Source organism: Cygnus atratus, chromosome 1 (assembly GCF_013377495.2).
Source record: "Cygnus atratus isolate AKBS03 ecotype Queensland, Australia chromosome 1, CAtr_DNAZoo_HiC_assembly, whole genome shotgun sequence".
Lineage (NCBI taxonomy): Eukaryota > Metazoa > Chordata > Aves > Anseriformes > Anatidae > Cygnus > Cygnus atratus.
Window position 1 is genome coordinate 142,300,884 of NC_066362.1, and position 14,070 is coordinate 142,314,953.

The window sequence follows — 14,070 nt, forward strand, 5'->3', positions numbered from 1 at the left end:
ATGAAGAATTTTATTGTAAATCCGAGGAAACCTTTAACAGCTTTGAAGGACTTCAGTTTTCATAGCCCTTTAGAGCTGTTTAGGCAGAAAAGCAGTCACCTATTATAGTTAGCAGAGGGAAAAAAGAAAAGAAGAAAAAAAAAAAAAACACCCTTAGGAAGGGGTCTGGCTGCTTTGCCATCTTCACATGCAGCTTTGCCATCTACACTTACAGCTGCAGCATTTGGCTAGGGGAATATCCGTAAATATTCCTCTGTCTAAATATTAGTATTTATCCTGAAGCCTAAAGCATTCCAGGAGAGACTGTGCAGCACACTCCTTGCTGCTGCTGCCCCATCTATCAGAGGAGGGCTGGTATTTAGGGAAATGACCACTGTTTTATCCTCTGAAGCAGCTTTTGGACAGGGCAACAGGATGCCTGCAAGACTCCTCTCGATGTGAACTTTCTCTTCTAAGTGTGTTTCTTTGCCAAAGAAACTATCTGTTGTCTGTGATTTTTGATTTTTTTTTTGGGGGGAGGGGTTGTCACATGAAACAAAATTAGCATGAAATTTACTTGAAACAAAAGGCAAGAGTTGTTTATTTTATTTTATTTTATTTTATTTTATTTTATTTTAATTTTGATTATTACGCATTTTTATATGTATTATTCTCTTTCCTTACTGAGGTAGAATACAATTGTAACACCAAAGACAGATTCAATCTTTCTACCTCCAGAATTTAACCAAAAAAAAAAAAAATATATATATATATATATATCTACCATATTATATAGAGCGCTGACACTTTGTGGGGATTTATGTCTTCAAGGTGACATACAAACACAAAATTACTATTGTATGCAACATCCCTTTGTGGTAGATAAAATTAATAAAAGCAACTTGTTCAGCAAAATCTTAAAGAAATACACGGTCAGTTATAAAACTTTCTGTTCAGTTTAGCAATTTTTGATTCCAGATTTTATATGTTACTCCAGCTTTCATCTTATAACCCAATTCACATTTCAGTTTCTGACTTTCTGAATTGTCCTGTGGCACAAGCCCTTGGCATAACCATGTGGGTCTTCATGGAGCAGAGGTCTGGGACTTGAAAATTCATTTTCTTCTCATATCCCTTAAATAAAGTAATAACAATAATAATAGTAACGAAAAAGAAATGTGGCAGCTGGAGGGGCAAAGGCTTGTCCAAGAAAAGTTTGGAGAAAAAGAGAAGTAAAAAGAAGATTCCTCACTGGCCTTCCTGTAAATCAGGGTAGGCCAAAGCTTAGTTTCAACTGCATGCATTAACCAGAGTGAACTCCAGCAGAGTTCTCTGAATGTGGGAGGGGGCAAGATCTAGCCCTGCATACTGAGTTGTTTTTAGATGCTTAAAAAGTTAAATGCAGCTTGAGGAGACTTTAAAGAAACTATTTGTAGTGACGTCACATTCCTTTTAACAAATTTGAGGCAGTAAGAAAATTGCAAAGAGGCTACATTTGGAAGAAACAAGAACTACAGCTTTTTAAATGGATACAGTGGGAAAATGATCACTTCTGTGTGTTTTTTCCTCAGTATGTCTAATCCTCTCTCTACACCCCTCAGGTATCGTTGGGATGTTTTCCAAGTCACCAACTTTGTAATGTAATCAAAGTTTATAAAAATGAGTTTCAAGTTCGAATTTACCATAATTCCATTTTATCAGTTAAATATAAGTTTTAAAAGAAACTAAACTCTAGGTATTGTACTACAGAGTAGCCAGAGTATCCTGATTCCTTTATAAAATTCACAGTCCTAGCAGTCTTTTTGTTGCACAAAGTGTGTTCTACATTATGTCAATAACTGTATTAAATATATATATATATATATACCCATGAATTGCTTGAAAATAAGCAACAGTTTTATATAAAATACTCAAGGAAATTAATAGAAGCACTGTTTCTTTATTTCCAGGAATTAAATATTTTTTGAAAAGAAAGATGTTCACTCCAGTAAAGGAAAATAATGTAAGCTCAAGAATATACTCCCTGTTCTTGATATAGCCTATTAATTACATACTTGCTATTACAACTAGAAATTAATGCAAACATTATTTCAGTGGACTTAGGAGATCAGAGTTCCTTTTTTAGATTGGTTTATTAGAGCTATGTCTTGCGGTCATTTTCTGGATCAGTAAAAGAACAGGCAATGGATTTTGGAAGTTTGGTTTACATTTATCACTCCAACAGAAAGAAAACTATAAAAATATTAGTCCAAAGTCCAGGAAGAAAGACCTCATTCTTAGATAGTTTTAATAAGACTGTACTCACTGGACTTAGCAGTCTTTCTTCTTATTTATATTTGTGTGTTTAAGAAAGGAAGCAGAACCCAAATCCTGAATCGGCTACTTCTTACACTTTATAATTGTAAAAAAGCCCAGGGTTCTCATTAATCTAGCATATTTACATATGTATTCTTTTTTTTTTTTTAATGGAAAGTTCATTATTATTCTCAGTTCTTTGACCTTGCTGTTACTTTTTATGCTTTACCTGAATGAGGTGACATGATTGAGACAAGTCAGACCTGTGTCCAGAATCCTATGGGAGAAAACAGATTATCTCCAACACAGAATATATGGAACCGGATGAATGCACTCAGGAGACCTATATTTAATTTTATATATATAAATACATATATGCATGTATATTTGTGCAAATATACTATATGATGACAGTATATATACATATGCAGATATAACTGTGTCTATATGGGGAGATATATATATATATTTGGAGAACACTGTCACCAGGGTCCCTGGGGTGTACAAGTGATACATGGAAAGATACAGTTATTGTGACCATATAGAAGATGAGGACCTGTATGATTGGTGCATTTGCTCATCTCCAGATATTTGGAAATTCTCATCAACTCAGCAACCGGTAGAAACAGATAGAAACATTCCTGGAACAAATGTATAGTTGTCTGCCTAAAAACTTGCTGAGGTCAATGTCATCCCAGATATGAAGATTTGACTGCAGGATCAGGGCCTACAGATTTGGCAGTAGCCCCTTGCCCAAGCCAGGTCAGACTAATCAGCAAAACTTTGGAAAAAGGGGGCAGAAATCTTTCATAAGGCTAGACTTGGGACCAATCAGCACAATTAGTGAACAACTGATTGTTGTTCCACTCAAAGTCCTCATACTGATGCATTATACACCTGATTTAGCCAGCACCAATAAAAAGGGTCTGAGAAACTGGTAGCAAATATTATAAAATTACATATCGAAGGGCAGTTGACTATAAGCAGATACTATAAAATTACATATCAAAGGAAAGCAATAATATCCTGTCAATAAATAAGCATACGAACCAATTGTGTTCAAAGTCCAAAAGAGGTGAGGTGTAGCATTGTTTTGGTTTGGGATATTTTTACCCAGTAGTCTCCTTAGAAACTATATTTAAAAAAAAAAAAAAAAAAAAAAGAGAGAGAGAGAGAGAGAGAGAGATTAAGAGAGAAATATTAATCACAGACTTGCTGTTCAAGTTCACTGGAGCAACAGTATGTTGTAAAAATAAATGCCATCACATAAACTTTCATTTGATAATGTTTCAGGCTTTCAGAAAGTTGCCTTTCTTGACCACAATAATAAATTTATATTTTTCTCAGCTTTAGGTATTTAAGAGGTATTCTTCACTCTAAAGAGATGTTCTTCCTACAATTCGTATCTAAAGAAAATCTAATAAAATGATATAAGTAACTGATCAAATAGCTGAGTGTAAACAGAAAACTGGCTTTGGACCAAAGCTAAAGAAGCAGAGCTAATAGGCAGGCATTAACTTTGTTTAGGAGTAGAGGTAGAACCAAAGAGCTTAGCCCAGCAACTATATCAATAATCTACTATTTCCTGAGCAGGGAGAGGAGAAGAGAGTTTAGATACTGAAAAAAAAAGAAAAAAAAAAGAAAAAAAAAAGTGACCAGAAAATTGAAAATCATGTTATTTGTAACACATACACCCTAGTGGAAAATACACCACTGAGATGACTTTATTGAAATTAAGCTACACCCAGGGAATCCACAGTTTTAGATATGTTCAAGGAACAGAAGTTTTGAGTCTTGATAATCCACAAGTTGAAAGATTTTCTCAAAACAAAATATAAGATGACCTCCTATGTGTTAGGGCATATACATTTGTTAAGACTTCAATGATTATATTGCAAAAATAAATAATGTGTGTTAGTTAACTAATGCTCTTTCCTTATCAAATGTTGGAAAAAGAATTTCATCTACAAAATAAGGGGTGGGTGGAAGAAATTACTAGTGAATGTCTAATGAATATTATATAGCACAGAAATGGACTACAGATTAATAAAAGCATCCTCTCCTTCATTAAATGTTCTTTACCCTATAGGGGTGGGGAAGGTTAGGTTATAGCAGCATTATGTCCTCACAATAAAAATATGTTTAGTTTCCTAGCATCTACTGCAATTGGTTATTCATTATACATAATTTTCTTTATTTTTGCAACCCTTTCCCTCTACCAGCTGTCTAACAAAGAAACACATGAGACATTCTGAATATAAACTTTTGGAATCATTTGCATTCAGTGGGAAAATTCCACTAGTAAAATAGTATTCATTAAATTTCTCTAGTGATGGACACATCTGAGAAGATTCTGATGAGTGTTTCATAGAAGTATAAAAATGTAAATGTTTGTCTACAGCGTTTTGAAAAATCTTCTCTACTGCCATCATACCAAGGAACCTCCAAATGATCACATACTTTTGATTTTTTTTTCTTTTATGACTTCTAACTTTTCTACTGTCCCCTTCTGAGATTCCTTTACTTTACCAGACAAAGCAATGTCTCCTCATGGGTGACAGGTTACATTTCAGAGGAAATTAATTCCCTTTACCTTCTCTAACCTATGTTTCTTTCAGCAGTAACCCAGAAAATCCAGAAATTGCAAAGAGCAGCCACAGGAGGTATTAGGAAATATTTTCTTCCACAGATTTCTTTCCCCTTCTTCTCTCTCATCTGAATTAAAATTTTCCTGGATATTTGCATTGTTCTTTGGTGGGGAGGTAATAAAAGGAGATTCCTACACCTTCAAATAGGGACAAGAGAGAGAATGTTGTGGGAAGATTTATGGTGTCTTCTCAATCTCTTCTTATATTCACATGAGAAACCCAAAGTGAATTGAAATAAGTAAATTTAAAGGATAAGGAAAAAGAAAAAAAAAGTCTAAATGAGGTCCACCAGTACACCCATACTCTTATCCATACTTTAAAGATCATACAGATTTTCATCTAATGGAACTGAAAACTTAGAGCTACTTTTTAGTAGGTTAGTGGCAAAAAGGGAGAAGAGGATCTAATTTTGAGATTCTTTCTCTCTCTCTCTCTCTCTCTCAATTCAGTTAAGATCCCAATTTGCACTTCAGGAACGTAGGATGAAAAGACTAAAAGCTGCTTCAGTAGGGTCAGCTAAAAGAGCAAAGTAGATCTGGGTGTTATCAGGTTAGCAACGATAACTCACGTTAAGGTCCCTAAAAATAGAAGTGAAAAAAGCAAAGAAGCACATCAGTATTGAAGAGCAAGGGGACAGAACAAAATTCTGAAGATCCCCATAATTAACTGGCAGAGTGTCAGGTGAACACTTATTAAAATGCAACAAAGCACAACAGGGTGTCTCAAAGATGGAGTTTCAATCTTAATGGTGAAATTCTTGGTTTTGTCAGTTCCAGACCAGCCTGTTATGCAATTTTAATGAGTTCTTTTCCTATTTCCTTTGAGAATTTGGGGAAAACATTTATGGGGAGAGTTAAGATGCTGGTTTATAGACAATTCAGGGGACAGGCCTCCTTAGAAAATACACAAAGAATGATATTATTGTGATGTCTGAAGATATTTCTGTATGTGATATTTGAATTCTGTGAGATAAATGCATCAATTTACCCTCCAGTTTCAAAGGCAATGGTAAGTCTTTATTAAGAAATAGTGTTCTCTCAGTGCAATATTCCTACACCACCCTAATGCTGCTAAATACTCTATATTGTCAACCCTACTTTTAACAATATCAGTATGATACTCTTAAGCTGCCTCCATCAGATAATTTTGATGAGAATCAATATTTCACTTCACAATTTACCCATACCAACTCTCATCTCACCGTAATGCAAAACCAAATGTCCAGGCAGCAAATGTAGAAAAACTGTCTTGAGAAAAGGATTTTACAGCTTTCTTGGCCATAAATTTTGTTAGCACAAAAAGAAGTCTGTTTTAAACCATATATTCTACCTAATTACACCTTGTTTAAACACCATTCTAATTTGGATGATGTCTTCTGTTTCCAGGTTAAAATTTATTTTCAGAATTGATTGATTAAAGATAACTGAAAATTAAGAGGAGCTGTGGGTACCTCTGACAGGGTCATAAGATTTAGAGGAGCCAGAAGAAAGGTAGGATAGATGAATACTTCCCCAGCTTCAACAGCAGATGGAAAGCTGAACCCCATTTCCTAACACTTAGATATGTTGTATGCTATGTATTAACATATTGTTTATTGAAAGCACAGTAAGTTTTCTGAATGGAATTTAATCCAAAGTAAGTTATTACATCAGGATTTACAGATGTTCTCTCATAGAGTAATGTGTCGGCAAAACAAGAGAATATTACAAGTAGCTTATCTCGCTGAAGTCCCGAGTACATTGTTTTATGGTGGTGTAAGTTTGTTAGTGCAATTTTATTTTATTTTTTTCCCACAGTTGTATTTTCAAGTACACTAATGTTTAGCTGTTAACATGTGGGAGGAGTTTTTGGTTTCTTTTGTACTTTAGTAAGCAAGATTATGGTATATTGGATTTTGTAATTCCTTCATAAATTATTTTAAGTTTTCTTTGCATATGTGCATACCCACACACACATATTTACCACTTGGAGGACAAGTTGGATAAAACTGAAGTGTAATATCACACCTTCGCTCTCCCAAATAAAGGACTGACCGTCAGCAGGTTCCCAAAGTGGTGTGTATTCTCCGGAACATAAAGAACAAAATGCTCTAAAAGGCAACTGTCAATAACATGGCCTTAAATCTTCATTGCTGGGTGACTCATTGTTCTCCTGCAGTAGTCATTCAAGTAATCATCAACACTGTGGTGCACTGACAAACAGAACCCAAGTCTTCTGAAATCCTGTGTTCCCATTTTATTATACCGAAAGGCATTCAAAAAAACTCTGCCTGCAAATGTGTAACCATAACCCATGATGAATGCAGTGTGTGGTTTTGTAGTGAGAAAAACAGTGGCTGTAGGTTGTTTGCTAAAACTGACTGGTTTTTCTTCAGTGAAAGAGGGAGAGAATTAAGACAATAGGAGCAAAGAGAGAAACAGTTATGAGAAGGACACCAAGACAAAGAAGAGACAAACGTTCTTGGCACCAGGAATTGATTATGTGGGTAAACTAAGAGAGCTGATGAAGGGAAAACCTTAGATCCAATTTCTCATGTGATCAAGGAACATAATTTTCTGCAACCTCTTTAAAAGGATTACACTGAAGGTTATACTATTATATTCATGCTAGCCACAGGCCAATGGCTGTAGTTCTACAAGGCCACAAGTATTTGAGGATTCATTTGAACAAGAAGTATAAAAAATATAAACACCTGTCTGAATTTCACCTCTTCTCTGTATTGCTCCTGCCTTTTCTGTTCAAAATATAAATCTTCTTATCCTTATTCTGTCTGTGAGCCCTTCTCATCTTCCAGTCTGAGGTCACTAAGAAGGAAATGATAAAGAAGCAGGCAAGTCCTTGTTGTGGTTCTGCTAAGAGCACAGGAGTGGTTATAGCATGGGTCTGTGAAACCAACAGTCATTACTTTGTGTGGAGGCACTGGCTCTTATGTCAGTTTGCTCTTTGACCTTCCAAAAGCACATCAGATCTTCCTTTTCTTACCCAAGCAGAACTCATAGACAGCAATCATTTGCTTGATATTTCCAGGCATTCAACAATTCAGTGAGAGCAATGAGCTACCATCTAGATATTCTGGATAAATAACCACTCTCAGTGTACAGGCTAACTGTACACTAATCTAATGATCCTGGATCCACTGGTTAAACGGTGACATCCAGTATCCTTATAGCTCCACAAAAACCAACTACCTGTCCATCCTCAGATGGGACCCTTTCCGACACAGAAAAATATGACAGAACCACCTCCTGTGAGGCTTCATGCTCCTCCTGGAGCACGAGTTCACCACCATCTTGACCCTTCTACCATCTGTGCAGTCTTCAGAGAGCTCCTTTCCAACAGCTGTGTGTAAGTGGAGGGAGAACAATTCTGGGAAAGTTATCCTGCAGGCTTGGCTACCACGCAGAAGGAAATTTCCAAAGAGAATTCATTTCCTCATCCTCTTCCTGTTGGTAGACCAGGATTCCTTCAGCAATAGGTTATTGCCTTCCCACACTGAAATGCAGGTGAATATTTTTGGAAGATTCTTTAAGCTTGTTTTTCATTAATGGCTTCCACACATTACGTGTCTGGTCTCTAGCTCACCAAAAAATAAAAAATAAATCATTTTTCACTGTCTGTGCAGACTGGATGGTAAAACTTAGAATCACAGGAAACAGGACTCTCTTCATCAGTTAGTCCAAGAAAATGGCAGGACCTTAAACACATCTGACAGTTATCTGGCTAACTTGTTCTTGAAATCTCCCAGCAGTGGAGATCCCACAGTCTCACCAGGTGAGGTAAGTGTTCTTCTCAAGTGCTTAGCTTTTCCCACAATTAGACTTTTTTTTTTTTTTTTCATAATGTCTAACCTGAATCCCTCTTGCTGTGATTCAAGATTTACTTCTTGTGCTATCCACATTGGGCTTGTCATACAGATAATTCTCCTTCTCTTACATATCTCTCAGCTGCTATCTTTTCTCTCCCAGTCTTCTTTACTTTTAGACAGAATAGCTGTATTGCCTTCATCATTCTTTCATAGGTCTTATTTTCTGATCGGTTTCATTGTTCTCTTCTCACCTCTGCTCTTGGTCTATATTTGTTTTTAAGGACAGTGGTGAAAAACTGGACACAATACATTACTGGAAGCCTTACTACCACCAAGCAGAACTCAGATCATGTGTTTGTTGTTTCTTCCCTAAGAAAATTGTGAATTATTGGTTTGGGGTATTTTGTTTGTTTGCTTGTTTGCTTGGTGTTTGTTGTTGTTGTTGTTGTTTTTCTGTTTGTTTGTGGTTTTTTTTCCTTTTTTTGGGAGGTGAGAGGGAGAGGGAGAAGAACTTGTTTTAATCCAGGGTGCATCTGCTTTTCTGGCTGTAAAGGGTTGCTACATAATAGCAGTTAGATTTTTAATGTACTGCTTAGGAAACTAAGGAATTACTTTTTAGCATTTCTAGCATTTTAAATACTCTCCAAGCATTTCTTGCAGAACATTGTCATCATTAGTTTTTGCAATACAATTGCAAGGCAGAGAAAAATTGTCACCATTTTTTTTCCAATGAAGAGGCTGGAGGACTGCAAAATGTGCTTTGCAAAGGGATATTCTGTCTTGTGTCTTGTGAACAGAAAAAAAGAAACACTGCTTCAGTCTTCTGTACAGGATTCTGCAATGTATTTGAAATCTCCTTCCACAAAACATGATTATTCAATGAGTGTGTTCATATTGCAGGTTTCCAAGCCAAGTCTCTCTTCTTAAGGACTCTCAAAGGTGCTTAACTGTAAGCTCAAATGATTAATATTTTGTTCATTTCTGCATTTTCCATTTAAGTACCTAAGTTTTGGTCCTTCCTGTGCTCCAGAGCACTTTGCCAAATGCTTTTATCCCTCTTGGGACAGTTGGTCAAGGAGAAAGGGAGGATGGCATTTGTAGAAGATAGGACCAGAAAAGAACCGGGGGGAGAGGCTTCAAGTGACAGGAGAGAAACTATTACTCTGAGTAGAGATGAGGAAGAAGCATTCATCTCAACACTCTATACCCACAGAGTATGGATTTTTTCCAAGCTTTCGTATTTTATGGTGTTCCTCTTAATGGTGGCAAACAGCTGAAACTCACTTAAAAATGTGTCTTACTCCCCCCTTGTGGCTGCTCCACTACAAAAAGATGCCAATCTACAATTGCTACTAAATTCTCAATAGTTCAAGGAGCAGTCTTCATTGCGCAGAAGAGGTTTTCATACCCCAGAGGACATATGTAGAAATAAGAATGGTTTTACATAACCTCATTCATGTCATATCTATTTTATTTTCCCTTGTTTTTAGAACTTTAAATAGCCCTCTTGTTTCTACGTATAGAAACATATATGTTATATGTACAGATATCCATTATAAAATGTGATATAGCATCAGTTTCCAAAACTGCTCGAGTTTTGTGCATGATGCAGTCTGGTGCTCCAGTGACGTTCTCATATGGAATAAATTGAAATCACAGGGGGTCATAATGCAGCACAACAGGTGCACCAAAAGATTTTAAATGATTCTTTTTTGGATTATTAATAATAATAATAATAATAATATCAAGAAAAAATGTTAGCCATTAAATTAGTTCTGCAAATCCTTGCAGGCAGAGCAGCTGGAAAGAGGACTTTTTTACTATGTGCAAGGAAGATGCAAATTCAGTTGTGCAGTGTAAACCACAAATATGTTTTGTCTTTCATGTGTGGTGATAAAAGTATTTTTCTTACCAGTATACCATGTTTCATTAATACAATGTTTAAATAATTAAGTACAGTAACTCTGGAGGCGATGGCTAAGATAAAAGTTTGTAGGCAATTCATTATTGTGATCAGACAGTACTTCTTAAAACCCATGGAGATACAATTTAGTAATTTAACTTCCAAAGTCAGTTGTTTAATAAACTATTACATTTTAATATAGTTTTATTCTCGTCAAAGGGAATGATTCATTTCCCCTCTGTCAATTGTTCCAGCTGAAGTTATTAATGGTTCCAGGGTTGAGGGGGTGCTGGTTCCTGTTTGAATATCATTACCATGCTGCTCCCACTCTCTAGATGTTGTCACTGTAATGTTACGTGTGTGATCTTTACTGGTTATAATTTTTTTGTAGGGAAAATGACTGCCATCATTTGAGTCTTCAACATTGATATATTTCATTAAGTCTAATTCTGTAGGCAGAAAGTAAGAGACTTGTTAAGGGGGACATTTAATTAGTTGTAGTAGGATTAAGTGAATATTAGCATACTGTAATAATGGATGTCCCAGAAAGAAACCTGGCAAATACATTAAACAAAAAGAATATAATAGCAGACAAATAAACATTACTTCTGCTTATATCCAAGTTTGTCATATTTTTAAATAAATTTGCTTGCTGAAGTTTCAAAATACTCTTCTTGTTCATTTTCCTTTATTAAAAAAATCTTTTAGTAGAAATATATTCTCAAAAATCAAGACCGTGTTTCTCTGTATTTGTCTGCTTATGTAATGTTGGGTTGGAAGTTTGATACTGTTCAGCTCTTTTTTTTTTTTTTTAAGTTGCTGCCATCTGATAAAATACTGTTAAAAACAGTTCTGATAATCAGTTAAATCATTCTCCATATGCCCATATCCATTACTGGTAGCAGTCGAGGGTGGTGAAGATTTCCATGCTATTTCCATACAGCAATGCAAAGGGATCAAAGACTGGGATGGCCATACCCATTGTGCCTTCAAGTGGTCACTGCAACTCACCTGCTGTGGAGACTGTCTCAGTGTGATGTGATGGGTCTGCGAAGATTAAGGAGCAGGGCTTTTCCGCAAGCATTTGCTTATCACCAGCTTTGGTGACACATGAGATTATTTATGGCTCAGTCCTTTACCACAGCACTTACAATTCTGAGATAAAAAGCATGCACCAGAGTCCCCACTGCCTCTCCAGCTGAAGGAATGGAAATTGGCATTATTTGAAATTCAAGGAGTTTTTACTGTACACAGGAATAATCCAAATGTGGAACAGGATTTGTTATTAACTGTAAATCCCCTTTCCCCTAAGAAAACCAGAGTAAATGCAGGAAATAAGCTCCCATTTATATACTACAGAGACAATGCTTCATTGTCACTTATATTTTAAAGTCACAAGTGAAAAGTAAATGGGAGCAAAAAAAAAAAAAAAAGGTAAGTGGGAGCAAATGTCAAGATGTTAGTGGGATTGATCCTTCTTCAGTGAAGTCAATAGGAAATTTTGTAGCTTACTTGCAACCAATGAGAAAAGCTTTACGCACACTGAGTATTTGATGGTTTATTCTTTAAAGCATGCTATTCTGCACCCAATCAAGCAGAGAGGAAATGTCTTCATCTTTTTATTACTATTAGTTCTGCACACTTCAGATTTATTTACTTTTTACGTTATAGTATTTGAATAAACTTTTAAATTCTCTTTTAAACATACGCAGACAAAAACTCTGCTAAAACAATTCCAAGTAAGCATTTTCATAATGCCTAAAAGTTATTGTTATTAGGTACATGCAAGGCATGTCAGATTTAATAATCTAAAGGTTGTGTCCAGAATTTATTTATACGTGATTTATAAATTTTGGTCACTCTGGCTTACCTCCATCTTCAACTTTCCTCTCACAGAGGAGCACTCCCTACAAGATTATTCTTCTCTAACAGTTGTGTGCAAACCCTAACAAAAATGCTAACTTTCCTTCCTTGAGTGTATTTCTTTTCTTTTAATTACATGTAGGATGACCTGTGCCATAACCTGTCTGGGGTCCCAACTGTTTAAAGCCAGTCTGGCTATCTCTGCATTCCAGCACAGAATCCATTGTAGACATGTTGTACTTTACCAAACCCACACAGCAGTTCAGATTTCCGTAAATGTGGTCTCCAGCATTGCCTGTTCCACTCTTCTGTCATTTGCATTCAAATGATTTTCCATTTTCATGGACAGTAGGCAGAATGCACGTGCTGTACAATTTTTGCTTCAGGCTAAGTGGCATCTTTTCTGCAAGAATATGCACTAGTTACTGAACAGCACCTTTCCCACACTAATATTATTTTCTCTCTCTGTCTTGGTCATGATCTCACAAACTGTTTCACCCAGATAGATATTTCCTTCCAGCCTCTAAAGTATCTGCACTAGAATCATAATCACATTGAGAGTTTCTCTTCCAGGACTATTTGTCAATACCATATTTACCTTGTTTTGCAGTTTTATCTTTCTTCTTGCTCCTGAGATTCTGCAGTGGAGAGTTACATGCAACCTGTTGCATGTTGCAAAGAATGAAAACCTAGACTGATTTAGATGTTCTCTATTAGCATTTTTTTGTTTGTAATACACTGTGAGCCCTATGAAGATAGTTTTTCTATAGGAAAGTAGGTAGAGGGGAAGGCTAATATGCTAGCAATATGGTAGTCTTATTATAAATGTCTTCCAAATTGGATCTCTCTTTTTTTCAAATTCACTTTGGATATATACACATAAATCTTCTCAAACTAATATATCTTGCATGTGTAATGGTGGAGGTATTGGTTCTGTATATAACAACAAAAGCTTCCTTCTTTTCCATGAGTAGATGTGTTAAAAACAGTGGTGTTCTTGATACCTATACATCACTTTTAGCATTGTGGTAGCTTAGGCGCAAGCATAATAGAGGCATCAAATAAAATAATAATTCTCAAATGATGTTTGCAAAGTTGAGCTCGTAAATGTCAAAGGTGATTTGAAGTGGACAAGAGTGAGTCTTAACAAATCAACTAGGGACTGCTGGCAATTGTTTCTGTTCTCGGTTCTTATTGAAACTAATATTGGACAAATTGAAAGAGTGATTGCCTTAGAGCCTTCTCAATGTCTTCACCACTCTGTTGCCCATTTCCATAAAAAATGGTAGTGAAAATGGCAGCTGACTTCTTTTGACCTCTCCCAATTTCACTGTGGCTCCTGTCAGAGGACTGAAAAAACAGATTTTCAGGCAGACCATTATCTGCCATAGCAAGTTAGTTTGCAAAGAAATTGAAAAATAATAATCAAATAATCTAGTTAAGTCTGCTTTTTCTGCACGTGTTATGTTTTGAAAGGTAGCAAAACAATAAAAAAAAAAAACTTAATTTGCAAGAAGATGAACAAGTGAAGATAGCTCCTTCACTAGACGTTTTATTCAGTTATTTCCAATTCTTCT